The 13,905-nt window shown below is 31.0% G+C and overlaps 1 protein-coding gene across 1 annotated transcript in view; it reads right to left on the reverse strand.

The window, feature by feature from the left end:
- LRP1B (LDL receptor related protein 1B) overlaps positions 1-13,905 on the reverse strand; it is a 1,191,264-nt gene that overhangs the window by 565,062 nt on the left and 612,297 nt on the right.

Consider the following 13,905-nt stretch of genomic DNA (forward strand, 5'->3'; position numbering starts at 1 on the left):
TAGATTGTTGCAGGCAATGCAAGTGTCTTCCCATCGGTACACTCTCTTATCACACACAAATAAAATTTATTACATGGACTTAGAGAAAGACCAACAAGCTGGGTTTAATCCCTAGAATTATATACTCCTTTGAGTACCATAGGTAGAAACCACTGAGCACGAAGCAGTGCCCAGAGCTGGGAGCAGCACCCTAACACGTACCTACAGGGTTTGTCTGATGCATAATATCTATTTCTCTCTATACTTTCCTAATTACAACAATATAGGACTACACAAGGTATTACTCATTTTTAAACACGTTTTTCTCTCTTGAGAGTGAGAAATTAAAATCAAATTGATTCCTGACTTACAGTGACTCATTTTTCCAGTAAGTAGCAGAAGCAAAGTCAAATACTTTATGTGATATAAAATTTCAATTTAGATAAAAAATTCATCTAATTCTCATTGTACATCATAACCATATAATACAAATACATACCAAAATTGTTATAGAATAAGAATATAAAGAAAATATTTAAATGTTCAATGTTTTATATATAATTATTCTCTAATAATTTGAAAAATTAATAGAATAATATAAAATATATAGGATGTTTTATAATATAAATATATAACATATTATATATTATATATATTATATAACATAAAATGCTTTAAAATATAAAAGTATAAAGAATGCTTTGAAATAAAACAGTAATGTTTAATCTCTCCATGAAAAATGAAAATAACTTGTGAATTTTAAAACATAATATAACAGATGGATAAATATTTGCTTAGAAGCAGTTCACCAATGAGCAGAAAAAAATGAAAATTAGTAAGTCTCTTTCACTCTTTTTCTCTCTATCACTCACACACCCAGGGTAAGGGTATGGACAAGAGAAAATATTATTATTATTATTATTATTTTTGTTTTTGGGCCACACTCGGCAGTGCTCAGGGGTCACTCTGGCTGTCTGCTCAGAAATAGCTCCTGGCAAGCACAGGGGACCATATGGGACACCGGGATTCGAACCAACCACCTTTGGTCCAGGATCTGCTGCTTGCAAGGCAAACGCCGCTGTGCTAGCTCTCCGGGTCCAACAAGAGAAAATATTTTAAATTATAAAATAGACTGTGTTTTGATAGTCATAGATGATTTTTGAAGTATTTTCCTAATTGCATTGTTCTATTTTTATTAATGTACTGAAACAATGTTTATTTTTTACACTTCTGAATCTTTTTATTGATCATTTTGATTCTCATAACTATTTTCTTTTTTAATTAAAATGGATTCATCTATATTTTAAAAATTTTTATTAATATCTTTAAACACCTTGATTACAAATGATTGTAGTTGGGTTTCAGTCATGTAAAGAACACCCCCCTTCACCAGTCAAAATTTCCATCATCAATGTCCCAAATCTCTCTCCTCCCCACCCCACCCCTGCCTGTAGTCTAGACAGGCTTTCTACTTCTTTCATTCATTCAAAGCAACAATGTTTATTAATGTTAATGATGGGTATGTGAATCGACCCTTCCAATACAATACTCAGTACTAGAGTTTCTATATTCCTCCATTCATTACCTAAAGTCTTTTCTATCTTGGATAAAGACATGACTTGTTAGGAAGAATAAGAGACTAGATGACTAAATAAAAAATTTATAATGAAAAAAAATGAATAACACAAATAATAAGAGGAAAGTGGCACATCATCAAAGAAACAATGCCAACTAGACAATCTTTTAAAGAGGAAATGGAAGCAAAGGTAGTAAATAATTTGTAGAAAAGGTATAGAGAAATAGCTCTAAATTTGGCATTTGCAATAATAATTACATTTCAAAGAATAATTCAGAAACGTAACTTGAGTAAACAATTAATGTAGTTAGCCAGAGTCATAGTAATGTAGGTAGGTTGCTTGATATGCATGCATGTGATTGGTTTAATCCCTAACCATTCCTTGTTTCTCAAATCTCCACCAGAATTGATGAGTGAGCATAGAGGAAGGATCAACTCTGAGGACTGCTGACTTTGCCAAAAATCTTTTAGAAAAATTAACATAGAACACTACTAATAAACATTTCTCTAAAAATGGTATAAACAAATGACTCTAAAATTTAATCTAGTATAACTAGTATAAGTATTATTTATAAGTGGATGAAAAGCGTATAAGCGAATTAGTAAATAACTTAAAAAACTTTAGACCATAAGTAATAAATTGATGATAACCAGAATGTAGGAGGTAGGTGGTATAAGAGTTCTAATTCAATAAAGTAAGATAAATGTATAGTAGATCATTAATATTCAATTTCTTTTGGTGATCACAATGTAACATATAATAGACAAATTAAATTGCTGCATGCCTAATGTCAACATGATGCTATAAACTGATTTCATAAATATATTTATAACATATATGTTACTTATTTCTATGAATCTCAAAGAAATATATGAAAGTTAATATTAATAAAATATAAAAATTCAAATTTATATCACAATTACATAATAGCTCACATCTATCATAATTCTTATTAAAAGTTTCAATAACAAATAAACAAGACAGAAATAATCAGTGGTATTTTTGTAGCCATCTTTAATAAAAGTTATGCCACTTCACACACATGCAAATACCCCAGAACATTATTTTATATTCAAAAATCTTAATTTTGGATTTATACCTAATTAATAAATGGCTGCATTTGATGAAAAATTTATATCCTATATTTATATCCTATAAATATTTTTATATTAGCCTATAAATACCCTATAAATATTTTCACAATAACTAAAAGTTAAAAACAACTCAATATAGATCCATGTAGAAATGAATGTATAAATATATTAGAAACTATATTTATAAGGACATACAAATATTAAAATAAAGAAAATTATAGGATACATCAAAATATGGATCAAGCTTGAGGCTTAATTTAGAGTAAATAAAATAATCCTTTAACAAAAATATTTTCTCCATAATTTCATTTACATGAGACATTTAGAGTAGGAAAATGTGTAAAGATAGAAAGTACAATGTTGATTAAATGGAACAGAATAGGAGAGTGAAGGAAATTGTTATTTTAATTATACTTACAGGTTTTGCTTTGTAAGATGAAGAGTTCTGAAGTCAGTTTTAAAATATGAACTTACAATTACCACATAATTTGACATTTATAACGTGAAAATTATCATATTTTTAAAACTAACTTATCTTTCCAAAACAAAATAAGATTATTTGTGTTGTTGTTGTTGTCGTTGTTGGAGACCACCCTCAGTGGTGCTTGGGCTCTGCAATCTCTGGCTCTGCAATCAGGCTTCCCTCATGAGGTTCAGGGAACAATATGATGCCAGGAACTGAACCCAAGTCAGCTCCATACCTGTTATACTATTAGTCTGGCACCACGCTTTTTTGCTAACATGTAATAAATCTAAAGGGTTAATGGTCGAATTTAAATTTCCTATGCATAAATTGTTTTGCTTTTTATTTTTATAATGTTTACTTGTTTTTCAGGGGTATAAATACCTTTTTTAACCATAAGTAGACATTTTTCAGAGGAGAATAACCCATTTTCTTATAATTTTCTAACGATACATCTACATTTAATAAAAATTTGAGTAATATTTTTCTAATAAATAATTCTTCTGTTCATTACTGTTATTATTCTCATGGATGTAGGTTGGAACACATCCTGCATTACTCGGGGCTTTTCCTTGGTTTTTGCTTGTAATTTCTTTTGAAGGAGATCTGGTATCTAGCTTAGGTTTCTACATAGCTTGGCATGCACTATAACCTACTGAACTATTTATTCTCCTTGATTCTTTAAAATCATCACTCATATGGCGTATTTAGAATAACTGCATGAAGAATTGCAATGGTCCAAATGGGAGTTGTCTCGAACATCCTTGGGCACAGAATATTGCAAGGCAAAGAAAAGAAAGTGAAGGAGAACACAAATATGATACGATGGGCTCAGGTATCAAGAGGTCTCAGGTGCATTGGTGGAGATTTAAAAAAAAATATAGACAGAAGTATTATCCAAGTCAAAGTCAACAACAACAGAATTAATCAAAAGAACCAAACTCAGGGCTGGAGAGAGCACAGCGGTAGGGCATTTGCCTTGTATGCAGCTGACCCGGGAAGAGCCTGGGTACAATTTCCAGCATCCCATATGGTACCCTAAACCTACCCATAGCAATTTCTGAGTGCAGAGCCAAGGAGTAACCCCCGAGAATCCCCTGATGTGGCATAAAAACCAAAACCAAAAACAAAAAACAAAAAACAAAAAACAACCCACACAAAAGCCCCAAACCCCCAAACTCTAATAATCTAACCTTTAATTGGTCTTGTTAAACTGGCATCTAGGGACCACAGGGTGGTGGTTGGGATACATTCTGGGAACAGAGTTGAGTGAGGTGGACACTAGTGGTGAAATTGTCCCTGATTCATTGTATATCTGAAACACAGCTATGAAGTACTGTAAATCACAATGGTTACAATAAAACACCACCATCAACCAACCAACAAACAAACAAATTGAGAAGTTCAAATGAAATTTTATAGGGCTGAATGAAGAGATAGTGCATGGCTAACGTCCCAGCAGTTGACCCTAGCTATATTGGTCATGCCACATATAGTTTGCTGAAGATTACCAGCTGTAACTATTGAGTGCAGAAACGAGTAGCCTTTGAACACTTACAGGTGTTCAAATATCAAATTTTTATATCAAAATATATATCAAATTTCAAATTTGATATATAACCAATATCAAAAATTTCAAAAATGGTTAGAGAAATTTTATTAAACATATCTGTTGAAATTAATAAAATTATAAAAATTATACACATACAGGTATATATAGTATATAAAACACAGCCATATATAGACATCCATAAATACTGAACCAGTTTAAGAAAAAATTAGCACAAGCAGTAAATAAATCTATGTTTATTCACCATACTTAGGTTTTCAAATTCTCAACAATTTTACATTTATATTTTTTCCATTTTAATTCATATTTATTCAGTCTTTATTTTTCTCTAGAAAATACAGGTGCAAAATATAACTTTTGACTATTTGTCATGTAATTTAAAGTTTCATATTTCTAAATAATACTGTTTTAGCAGAAAAAGTCTGATGTGACATATTTTATTTTCATATTTCTCAGTGTTTCAACATATTTTTAATTAATTAGCTTGTTAGTTCATATTCTTTCAACCATAAGTTTCAGTTATTTCTTATTGTGCATATATTTATTGCTGTTATTAACTAGAACCTCTCATTGTGCAAGTCTTTTTTTCTAGAATTTAGAACATTTATTTTTAACTTTCTAAATATATCTGTAAATATTTCCTCATTTTCACAATGATTTTTGTTGTTGATTTTTCCTTATTTATCATTGAGAGATTTTAATCATTGCTACCTATTGAAATATATACAAAATTTATCAAATTTTTGGATTTAAAAAAACTCATCACCCTGTCATAAGACACCTCTGATCTGTTCTTTTATTAACCTAATTCATTCTTCTACAAAATTTGATTCACTTTACTACTGCTCTTCTTTAAGTTGTCAGTGTCTAGATTTTCATGCATGCTGAATTCAATTCAGGTTGGTTTTATTAAGATTTTTTTTTTTATAAACTAGACTGAATTGGATTAATCATGAAGCTACCATTCTCAACTCATTCGGTGTTCCAGCTATAGAATTTAGGATAGGCTATTACTTTTTTAGTTTATATATTATATATAAAATAAATCTAAGAAACATGATTCATCTCTGAAACATTTATGGCTGAGATGCTTAATTAATGAAATACTTATATAAGTGTGGATTTCACTTTTCCAATTATACTTTTTTTTCCCTTTAAAAAAATCTCACAGATGTTGACATTCTTTCACTGAAAAGGCCCACTGGATAAAAATGAGTACTGAAAATTCTATTCAGAAATAGTCAAAACAACAGATGTTCTCTTTCCAAACTAATTTAATTCCAGGCCTGTTTCCAAAAATCTAGATATCACTGTTATTACTAACTTGTTTTTATTTTTTTCAATTCTTCTATATAATTTTCATAATAATTTTAGGTCCTATGCACTTTTATTACTGGGTACAATTTAACATAGTATCATGCAAAATAGAGGAATGAATAAAATATTTAGTGATCACTAAAGATAATTAACTAAAAGGCCTGATTTAAAATGGTCTATATCTCTATAGTCTAAAACATATGATTATAGAATAATTTACTACTGCACATGAGTTATTTTTACTGAAATCCATTTCTTTTTATATTCATCTTTCTATTATCTATTTTAGCTTTTTGATTAATTCAATCTACCATACAGATCATTTAGCTAATAGATACTTTGATACTAAAATTTATTATCTCAAGCAATTTTACATGTCCACATGTCCAAATTTGTTCTAAATTGTCCAGCAGGGAATAATTATATATGTATATATAACTTATAATATTCCCTTGCAAAGTTAGCCATACAATGAATCTTTTCCAATAAAAATGTTCTTCCATTGACTATAACCTTGAGTTCCATAAAGCTATCAGTATATTTTTAAAACCATTTTTATATATTCAGAATAAGTTTTCTACTTTAAAACAAACTCAAGTGGGGGCCGGGCGGTGGTGCTGGAGGTAAGGTGCCTGCCTTGCCTGCGCTAGCCTAGGACGGACCGCGGTTCGATCCCCCGGCGTCCCATATGGTCCCCCAAGAAGCCAGGAGCGACTTCTGAGCGCATAGCCAGGAGTAACCCCTGAGCGTCACAGGGTGTGGCCCAAAAACCAAAAAAAAAAAAAAAAAAAAAAAAAAAACCTCAAGTGGACATAAACATTTTGAGATAATTTGTACTTCAGGCAGATTATAACATATGAACCCTGTGATATTTATACTGAATACATATTAAAATGTATCCTATAAAGTAATGCTTTGTGCAAGCCATATATATTTCTTGTGAGATACAAGGGCGAGAAACATGGCATTCAAGCTAAAATGCCTAAATTTACACTTATATGCAGAATAGTCTATAAAGTAATGGCTTTGTACAACCATATTTTTTGTACAATACAGGGGAACAAAATAGCATTCAAGCCAAAAGGCCTAAATCCACACTTAGATGTTGAAAAGTTGCTGTTTTCTAGCTTTGGCAATTTTGAAGTTAAAAATAATACACAAAATTAAATATGTATATTTATTATATTGAAGTAATTTTATTGTATGAGGTACAAGAGGAATGTTAATTAATGTTAAATGCCATTATTTTCTGTTAGCTTATTTGCAAGTAACATTTTCCTCTTAATTAACTACAAACAATATTTTAGTATTTTGGGGATATACTTTTTTTCCAATGAAGAATAAAGACTGTAGATATGGCTCAAGTAATAAAGTATATAGTTTCAAAACACTACAGTGTGGTCTAATTAATTTCCCAGAACTGATATTGTGACAATAACCCTTTTGAAAAAGCTAAAAGCAAATGAAAATCAAAATATTTATCAATCAATAAAGTGAAATTATGAACAATATATGAATATTCAAAGAGGACCATTTAACTTGTGCATACTTTTAAGAGACTGATAATTATTCATATATACTATAGTTTATTTATTTATTTATTTATTTTTTGATTTTTGGGCCACACCCAGTAACGCTCAGGGGTTACTCCTGGCTATGTGCTCAGAAGTTGCTCCTGGCTTGGGGGACCATATGGGACACCGGGGGATCGAACCGCGGTCCGTCCAAGGCTAGCGCAGGCAAGGCAGGCACCTTACCTTTAGCGCCACCGCCCGGCCCACATATATACTATAGTTTAAAGCCCTTATATAATAATTCGAGAAGATAGGAGCTCTAGAAATATTGTTATTTGCATATTTATTATTTAATAGCCTTGGATTTTAGGAAAAACAGTTCTCTGGGCTTCATTTTTATCTGGGTTTAATTTTTCTCATACTAATAAGGAGCTACCAAGATTTATTGAGATATGGCTTGTTATGCTTATGACAGATAGTTAGAGCACATCAGAAAAAACAAACTAGAGAAAATGAATAACTAAAAATATTTTTTGTGATATAAGTATTGACATATCCTGAATTAAGTACCACCTGATATTGAGGGTTTAAGATATATAGGTAGTGTACAAACTACAAATTGTTTAATGTGTATGCTTTTCTTAGAATAAAACTAATTTTGTGCTTAGAAAAAATATTGCATGTATAATTAATATAGAGGATGTATGCTAATCTATGTATGCCAACTTACTTGACAAGTGTGTTTATAATAAGCATTATTAGGTATTAGTTTGCTGAAGTATACCTATTTAAAAGTCACAGTAATAAATACCTCAGGTGGGTAATCATAAATTAAGAATATTCTAGTGCTGTTTAAATCCTTCCATTAACATTATAGTAAATCATGCAGGGAAAAATAAAAGTAATAATTAAAAAAGAATATCCTGGTGTTTTAAAATATGAAGAAGAGCAAGACAAATTATTCCTTATTCACTTCATGACATTTGTCCCCAAAGCTTAAGAAATTCCTTGAGAAAATGCTTTAATTGTAAAGAAAATAATGAATGTGAGAAACAACATTTTCTCACCAGGTCAGTGTACTCCAAGGGAAAGAGAAGCACAAGGAGCAGTATCTTTCAGCCATCCAAGCTAGGGTCCACTAGCCACACAATCCCAATAAACTGAGGCAGACAAAACAGTAGTGGGGTCCTCTTTGTGATGCAGAAGCACCATTATTAAACCCAGGTCAGTGCAACCAAGAGCACCAAAGTTCCACTTTTCTTTGCAGACGTGCATTTTATCCAGTCAATGAGGCACACCGCAATAGATAGTAAACACGACAGACTGCTAGTTCACAAAGAAAAAAGAAACACACAACCTGAACCAAGCTGAGTGAGAAAAGATGGTAGATATGAGGAACCAGGCAACATTAGTCAACTAAATCACCTCTCTGATAAGGACTTATTAAAAATAAAAGGGGGATGTCACAAGTCACTACAGAAATCCCAAAGAATGCCAGACATTATTTTCATAATCTTTACGCCACAAAATCAAAGAACCTAGGCAAAACAAAAAATCCTAAAAATCCAATAACCTTTAAAAGTTTGATTCGAGATCATCGAAATACATGTACACAGCAATTACTATTCAAGGAAATTGAAATGGTAATCAAAAATCTTCCAAAAACAAAAGGTCAGGCCCAGTTGGATTCACTGGTGAATTGTTTCAGACTTTTAGAGTAGATCTACTGCCAATCCTTCTCAGGCACTACAAGGCAATTGAAGAAACAGAAATGCGGCTAACATAGGTATTTCTCTAACTGCACTCACCACTCTTTGTGGTAAGTTTCAAGTCATGAGCTGGACCTTTTAGCCCTCCTCTCTTTGTCTCTGAGAATTATTGCAAAATTTATTTAATTTTTCTTAAAATCCATAAATGAGAGAAACTATCCTGTGTCTATCTCTCCCTCGGACTTATTTCAGTCAGCATAATAGATTCTCTGTACATTCATGTATAGGAAAATTTTATGACTTCATTTCTCTTTTTTTATATAATTATCTTTATTTAAACACCGTGATTACAAACATGATTATAGTTGTATAATTACAGTCATGTAAAGAACACCACCCTTTACCAGTGCAACATTCCCACCACCAATTTCCCGGATCTCCCTCCTCCCCACCCTCCACACCTGTACTTGAGACAGGCTTTCTACTTCCCTCATTCATTCACATTGTTATGATAGTTTTCAGTGTAGTCATCTCTCCAACTGCACCCATCACTCTATGTGATGAGCTTCATGTCATGAGCTGCACCTACCAGCCCTCATCTCTCTTGTCTCTGAGATACTGTTAAAAATGCTGCCGTCAGGAGAGATGAAGTCATGAAATTTTCCTATACATGGATGTACATGGAATCTATTATGCTGAGTGAAGTCAGAGGGAGAGAGAAAGACGCAGAATGGTTTCACTCATCTATGGGCTTTAAGAAAAATGAAAGGCATTTTTAACAGTATCTCAGAGACTTCATCTCTCTTATCAGCTGCATAGTATTCCATTGTGTATATGTACCACTGTTTCTTTAGCCATTCATCTGTTGAGGGGCATATTGGTTGTTTCCAGAGTCTGCCTATTGTAAATAGTGCTGCAATAAATATTGGTGTGAGGAAGGGATTTAGAAGGGAATTGAAGAAATTTCTTTGATGTAGTCAAAGTCATTTAACACATTCCCACAGCAAACATTATATACAATTGAGAAAAACTAAATTCTTTTCTATAAAATATGACACTGGCCAAATTTTTCCATTCTTTCCACTTTTATTCAATATATTAAGTGAAATACTTCTATCAATTAGGCAAGAAAAAGATATCAAAACATACAGATAGGAATGAAATCATTGAAGTTTTTAGTATTTGCTGGTGACTTTATATTAGATTTAAAAAATCCTAAAAACTACAAAAAATCTTCTAGAAAGAAAAGAATTTTATTATAAATTGACAGTTCACATAATTAATATTCAAAAAATCTATGGATTTCTATATATAAATAACAAAAGAGAATATGTAGGCATTTAAAAAAAATATTCCATCCACAATTGTGCATTCACAAACTCCTCAGAATCAACTAAAGTGGTGAAAATTCTTATATACTTCCGTGCCATACATAGACATTACTATCTAAGGGGAACTCAGGAGGCCAACTACATGTATCCCTGGATTTCTCTGGTGTCGAGAACTGAGAAAGCATCCATGAGGTTCTTCAAAAGGCCTGCTGTGGATACTTCTGCCCCTGCATGGAGAGTTGAGGAATTCCTTCAGAGATATTTTTGCAATTCATTCTATCGTATTGACATTACATTTTCTGTCATATTTGGCTTTCTCTCCCTTGTAAAATCACAGGCTAAAATATGGCCTCAATCAGATACTTTTGCTCAGAAATCACAGCACCAAAGATTACTAAGAGAATCCCTTTTCTAGATAATATTGAGAACCAAAATCAAAGACAATATTTTTTCTCTTTTTCAAATATGTAAACATTCTTCTCAATACCTATGACTACTTTACCCCTTATAAAAACTCTCTGCTTCAAAATTAAACTTGCCACAAGCCTACCAGAAGTGTATTGACACCACATTTTCATGTGATCTGATAATTTTTTTCAATGTTATTCACCTGGTTGCTTGTGATCACCCACTTTCCTCTGGTGAAGAATATTTCCCCAACTAGAGTTACTGAGATGCAACATGTCTGCACCAATACACTACTTAACACTGCTTCAAGAAATAAAAGAGAACCAAAAAAAAAAAAAAAAAGGAATACCCTTGTCATGGATTGGGATCTTCATTGTAATTGCAACGCAACCTAAAACATTATAAATATTTAATGTAATTTCTATAAAAATAACCATTTAATTTTCAAATTAATTATCAAACATGCCTCTAATTCTTATTGCAAAATAAACCTTCACACTATTTTAAGCATATTTTCCCCAACTACAGACTATTATAAAGCAGAATTATTAAACCAGAGTGCAATTGAAATAAAGAGTGCAATAGATTTAAATATCCTGTGACAGATCCTGAAGTATTTTCTGAATTACACTTTGATTTAAAAAAAAAGTCAAGAAATTGAAAGTGAAACATGGAAAGCCTTTTCCACAAGTGGTCCTTATCAAGGAAGAAAACTGGGGACATTGGTGGTAGGAAATGTGCACTGGTGAAGGGATGGGAATGGGGTAACAGTTTGTAACTATAGCACAGATTCAATTAAATTTTATCAAAATAATGAGTTTTATAAGCACATTGGATAGATTTAGCATATAATTTTTTACATTAAGTAAAGTACAGAAAAATAGAGACAAAACATCTCTCGAAAAAAGACCAATAGTAAGAGAATAGTGGAGAAAATGAGTGGAAGGCAGTGATATAGTGTATTGCTAAGAAGAGGATACAGAGAATTGTAGTTTAATTATTGATTACAATTATGATAAAATATGGCATACATTGATTTGTTCAGAAGCTAACTGGTCAAGTTCTGTTTTGCTACTACTAGAAAGATCTATAAGTCCTTAATAAGATTTTCTTTTGGGATGAAAATGAAAAACAAGGTTTCATTGTAAAGATACCCTGTCAACTAGTTGGGTAGTTATCCTTGACAATGTCTAGACCTCAATATTCACATCAAATAAATTAATTTAGTGACATTTTTATACTTTCTTTTTATATAACCTTTCAATATTACTCTATTGTTTCTACTTTAGTCAAAGCTCTCACAATTTATTATTATATCATATTTTATCATCTACTAGCAATCAAGTAACTTTTCTTCTTTTTTATCATTCATTTTCTACCAAACTTAGATTTTATGAAACCTAAAATCTGGATAGTATTTCCAAAGGCAAAGCTAATTGTTTAAATGACATTCTTTAAAATAATTTCAACTCAATGTATTTAGCACTAAAGCATGTAAATATCCAATAATGACTGACATAATTTTGTTGCTATATATTTAGTACTACTAGTTGCATATATTCTCATGTTCTGTGTTATATATCATTCTGCCTATACTTGCATTCTGTTGCAAAATAATTTAATATTTAAAAATGTCTAGTAGTTATTTTTAATATAAACATTATTTCTAAAATGCATATAAATTATTAGTAAAATTACTCAATTTTATGCTAATTTTAATAAAATTTAATAAAATGTAAAGAATTAATGATAAGTTCAGAAATTTATTACTACTGTCTAAAATGAGACTTAAAATTGTTCCCCAAATTTTCAGAAGAATACATTTTACATTTATTTTTTATTGCCCTTTGGAAACATTATAATGATAGATTATTTAGACAATTTTTCGGTTTGATAAGTTTTTTGTGAGGAAAGATATTTGTCAATTTTGAGAGAATTCTTAAAATTCCTTGTCTCTAAAGTGGTTTGCTGACCACTAACTGCACTGTTTTTAATGCAATATTTATGTGACCATTATTTCTCTCTATTTTTCCTTAAAAAGCTTATGAGTAAAGAAGAAAATTATTGCATTCTATTTATTTTACTTTTTAGAAAGACTCGTCTCTCTTTGCAAATTAGGAATATATATTTAAAAAACTAGTAAACAATTTGTTTTTTAATAATAAATCTATATACCGGTAACTAAGGCATAAAAATAATACAAGAACATTTTGTCAAACACTCACAGATCTGCCGATGATATTGATTATCTTCTAGTTGTGTGTATAAGCTCTTAAAAACATTACTTACCCTCTTTAAAACACTAATTTATTAAGAATTTGATTATTTCTCATACATAGTCTTAATTTCATATGTAGTATGCTTTGGTATATACATAAATCCTAAATCCTTATAGCATGCTTAATCTCTACAAAAATCTATATAAAGATTTTTATAAATCCTTGAAAAACATACCATGCTTAAGGTACAGACAATTGAAAACATTCTTATTTATATTTGCAGTCATATTAGACATTAGGTGTTCAGTTAAAATAATAACTGATTTACAACTTATCAAATTTTAGCAAAACAGATTTAAATTGACATGTATATATCATTTTACACATTTTTTCATCCTGGTCAGTGTTATTTTTTTAAGTGGCTAACTAAAAATATTTTTTCAGGTCTTAAGAATCACCTTGTGCATCATGAATTCGACAGCAATATAAACTATGTCCTTACTTTTACATATTAAAATGGAGGAAGTATGTACAATACAAAGTTCAGACAAGTTTGAGTCAAGAGCCAGACATATCAACCAATAAATTAACCTAGATATTCTGTTAAAAATAACAATTACCCCATCAGCACAAAGGAGATTTCAATCTGGGAGATTGAGACACACCAGACAGTGCTGGAAGCTTTTTCCTGACTCTGTGCTCGGGGATCACTTCTTCTTGTAGT

The sequence above is a fragment of the Suncus etruscus genome, chromosome 5, assembly GCF_024139225.1.
Source record: "Suncus etruscus isolate mSunEtr1 chromosome 5, mSunEtr1.pri.cur, whole genome shotgun sequence".
Classification (NCBI taxonomy): Eukaryota; Metazoa; Chordata; class Mammalia; order Eulipotyphla; family Soricidae; genus Suncus; species Suncus etruscus.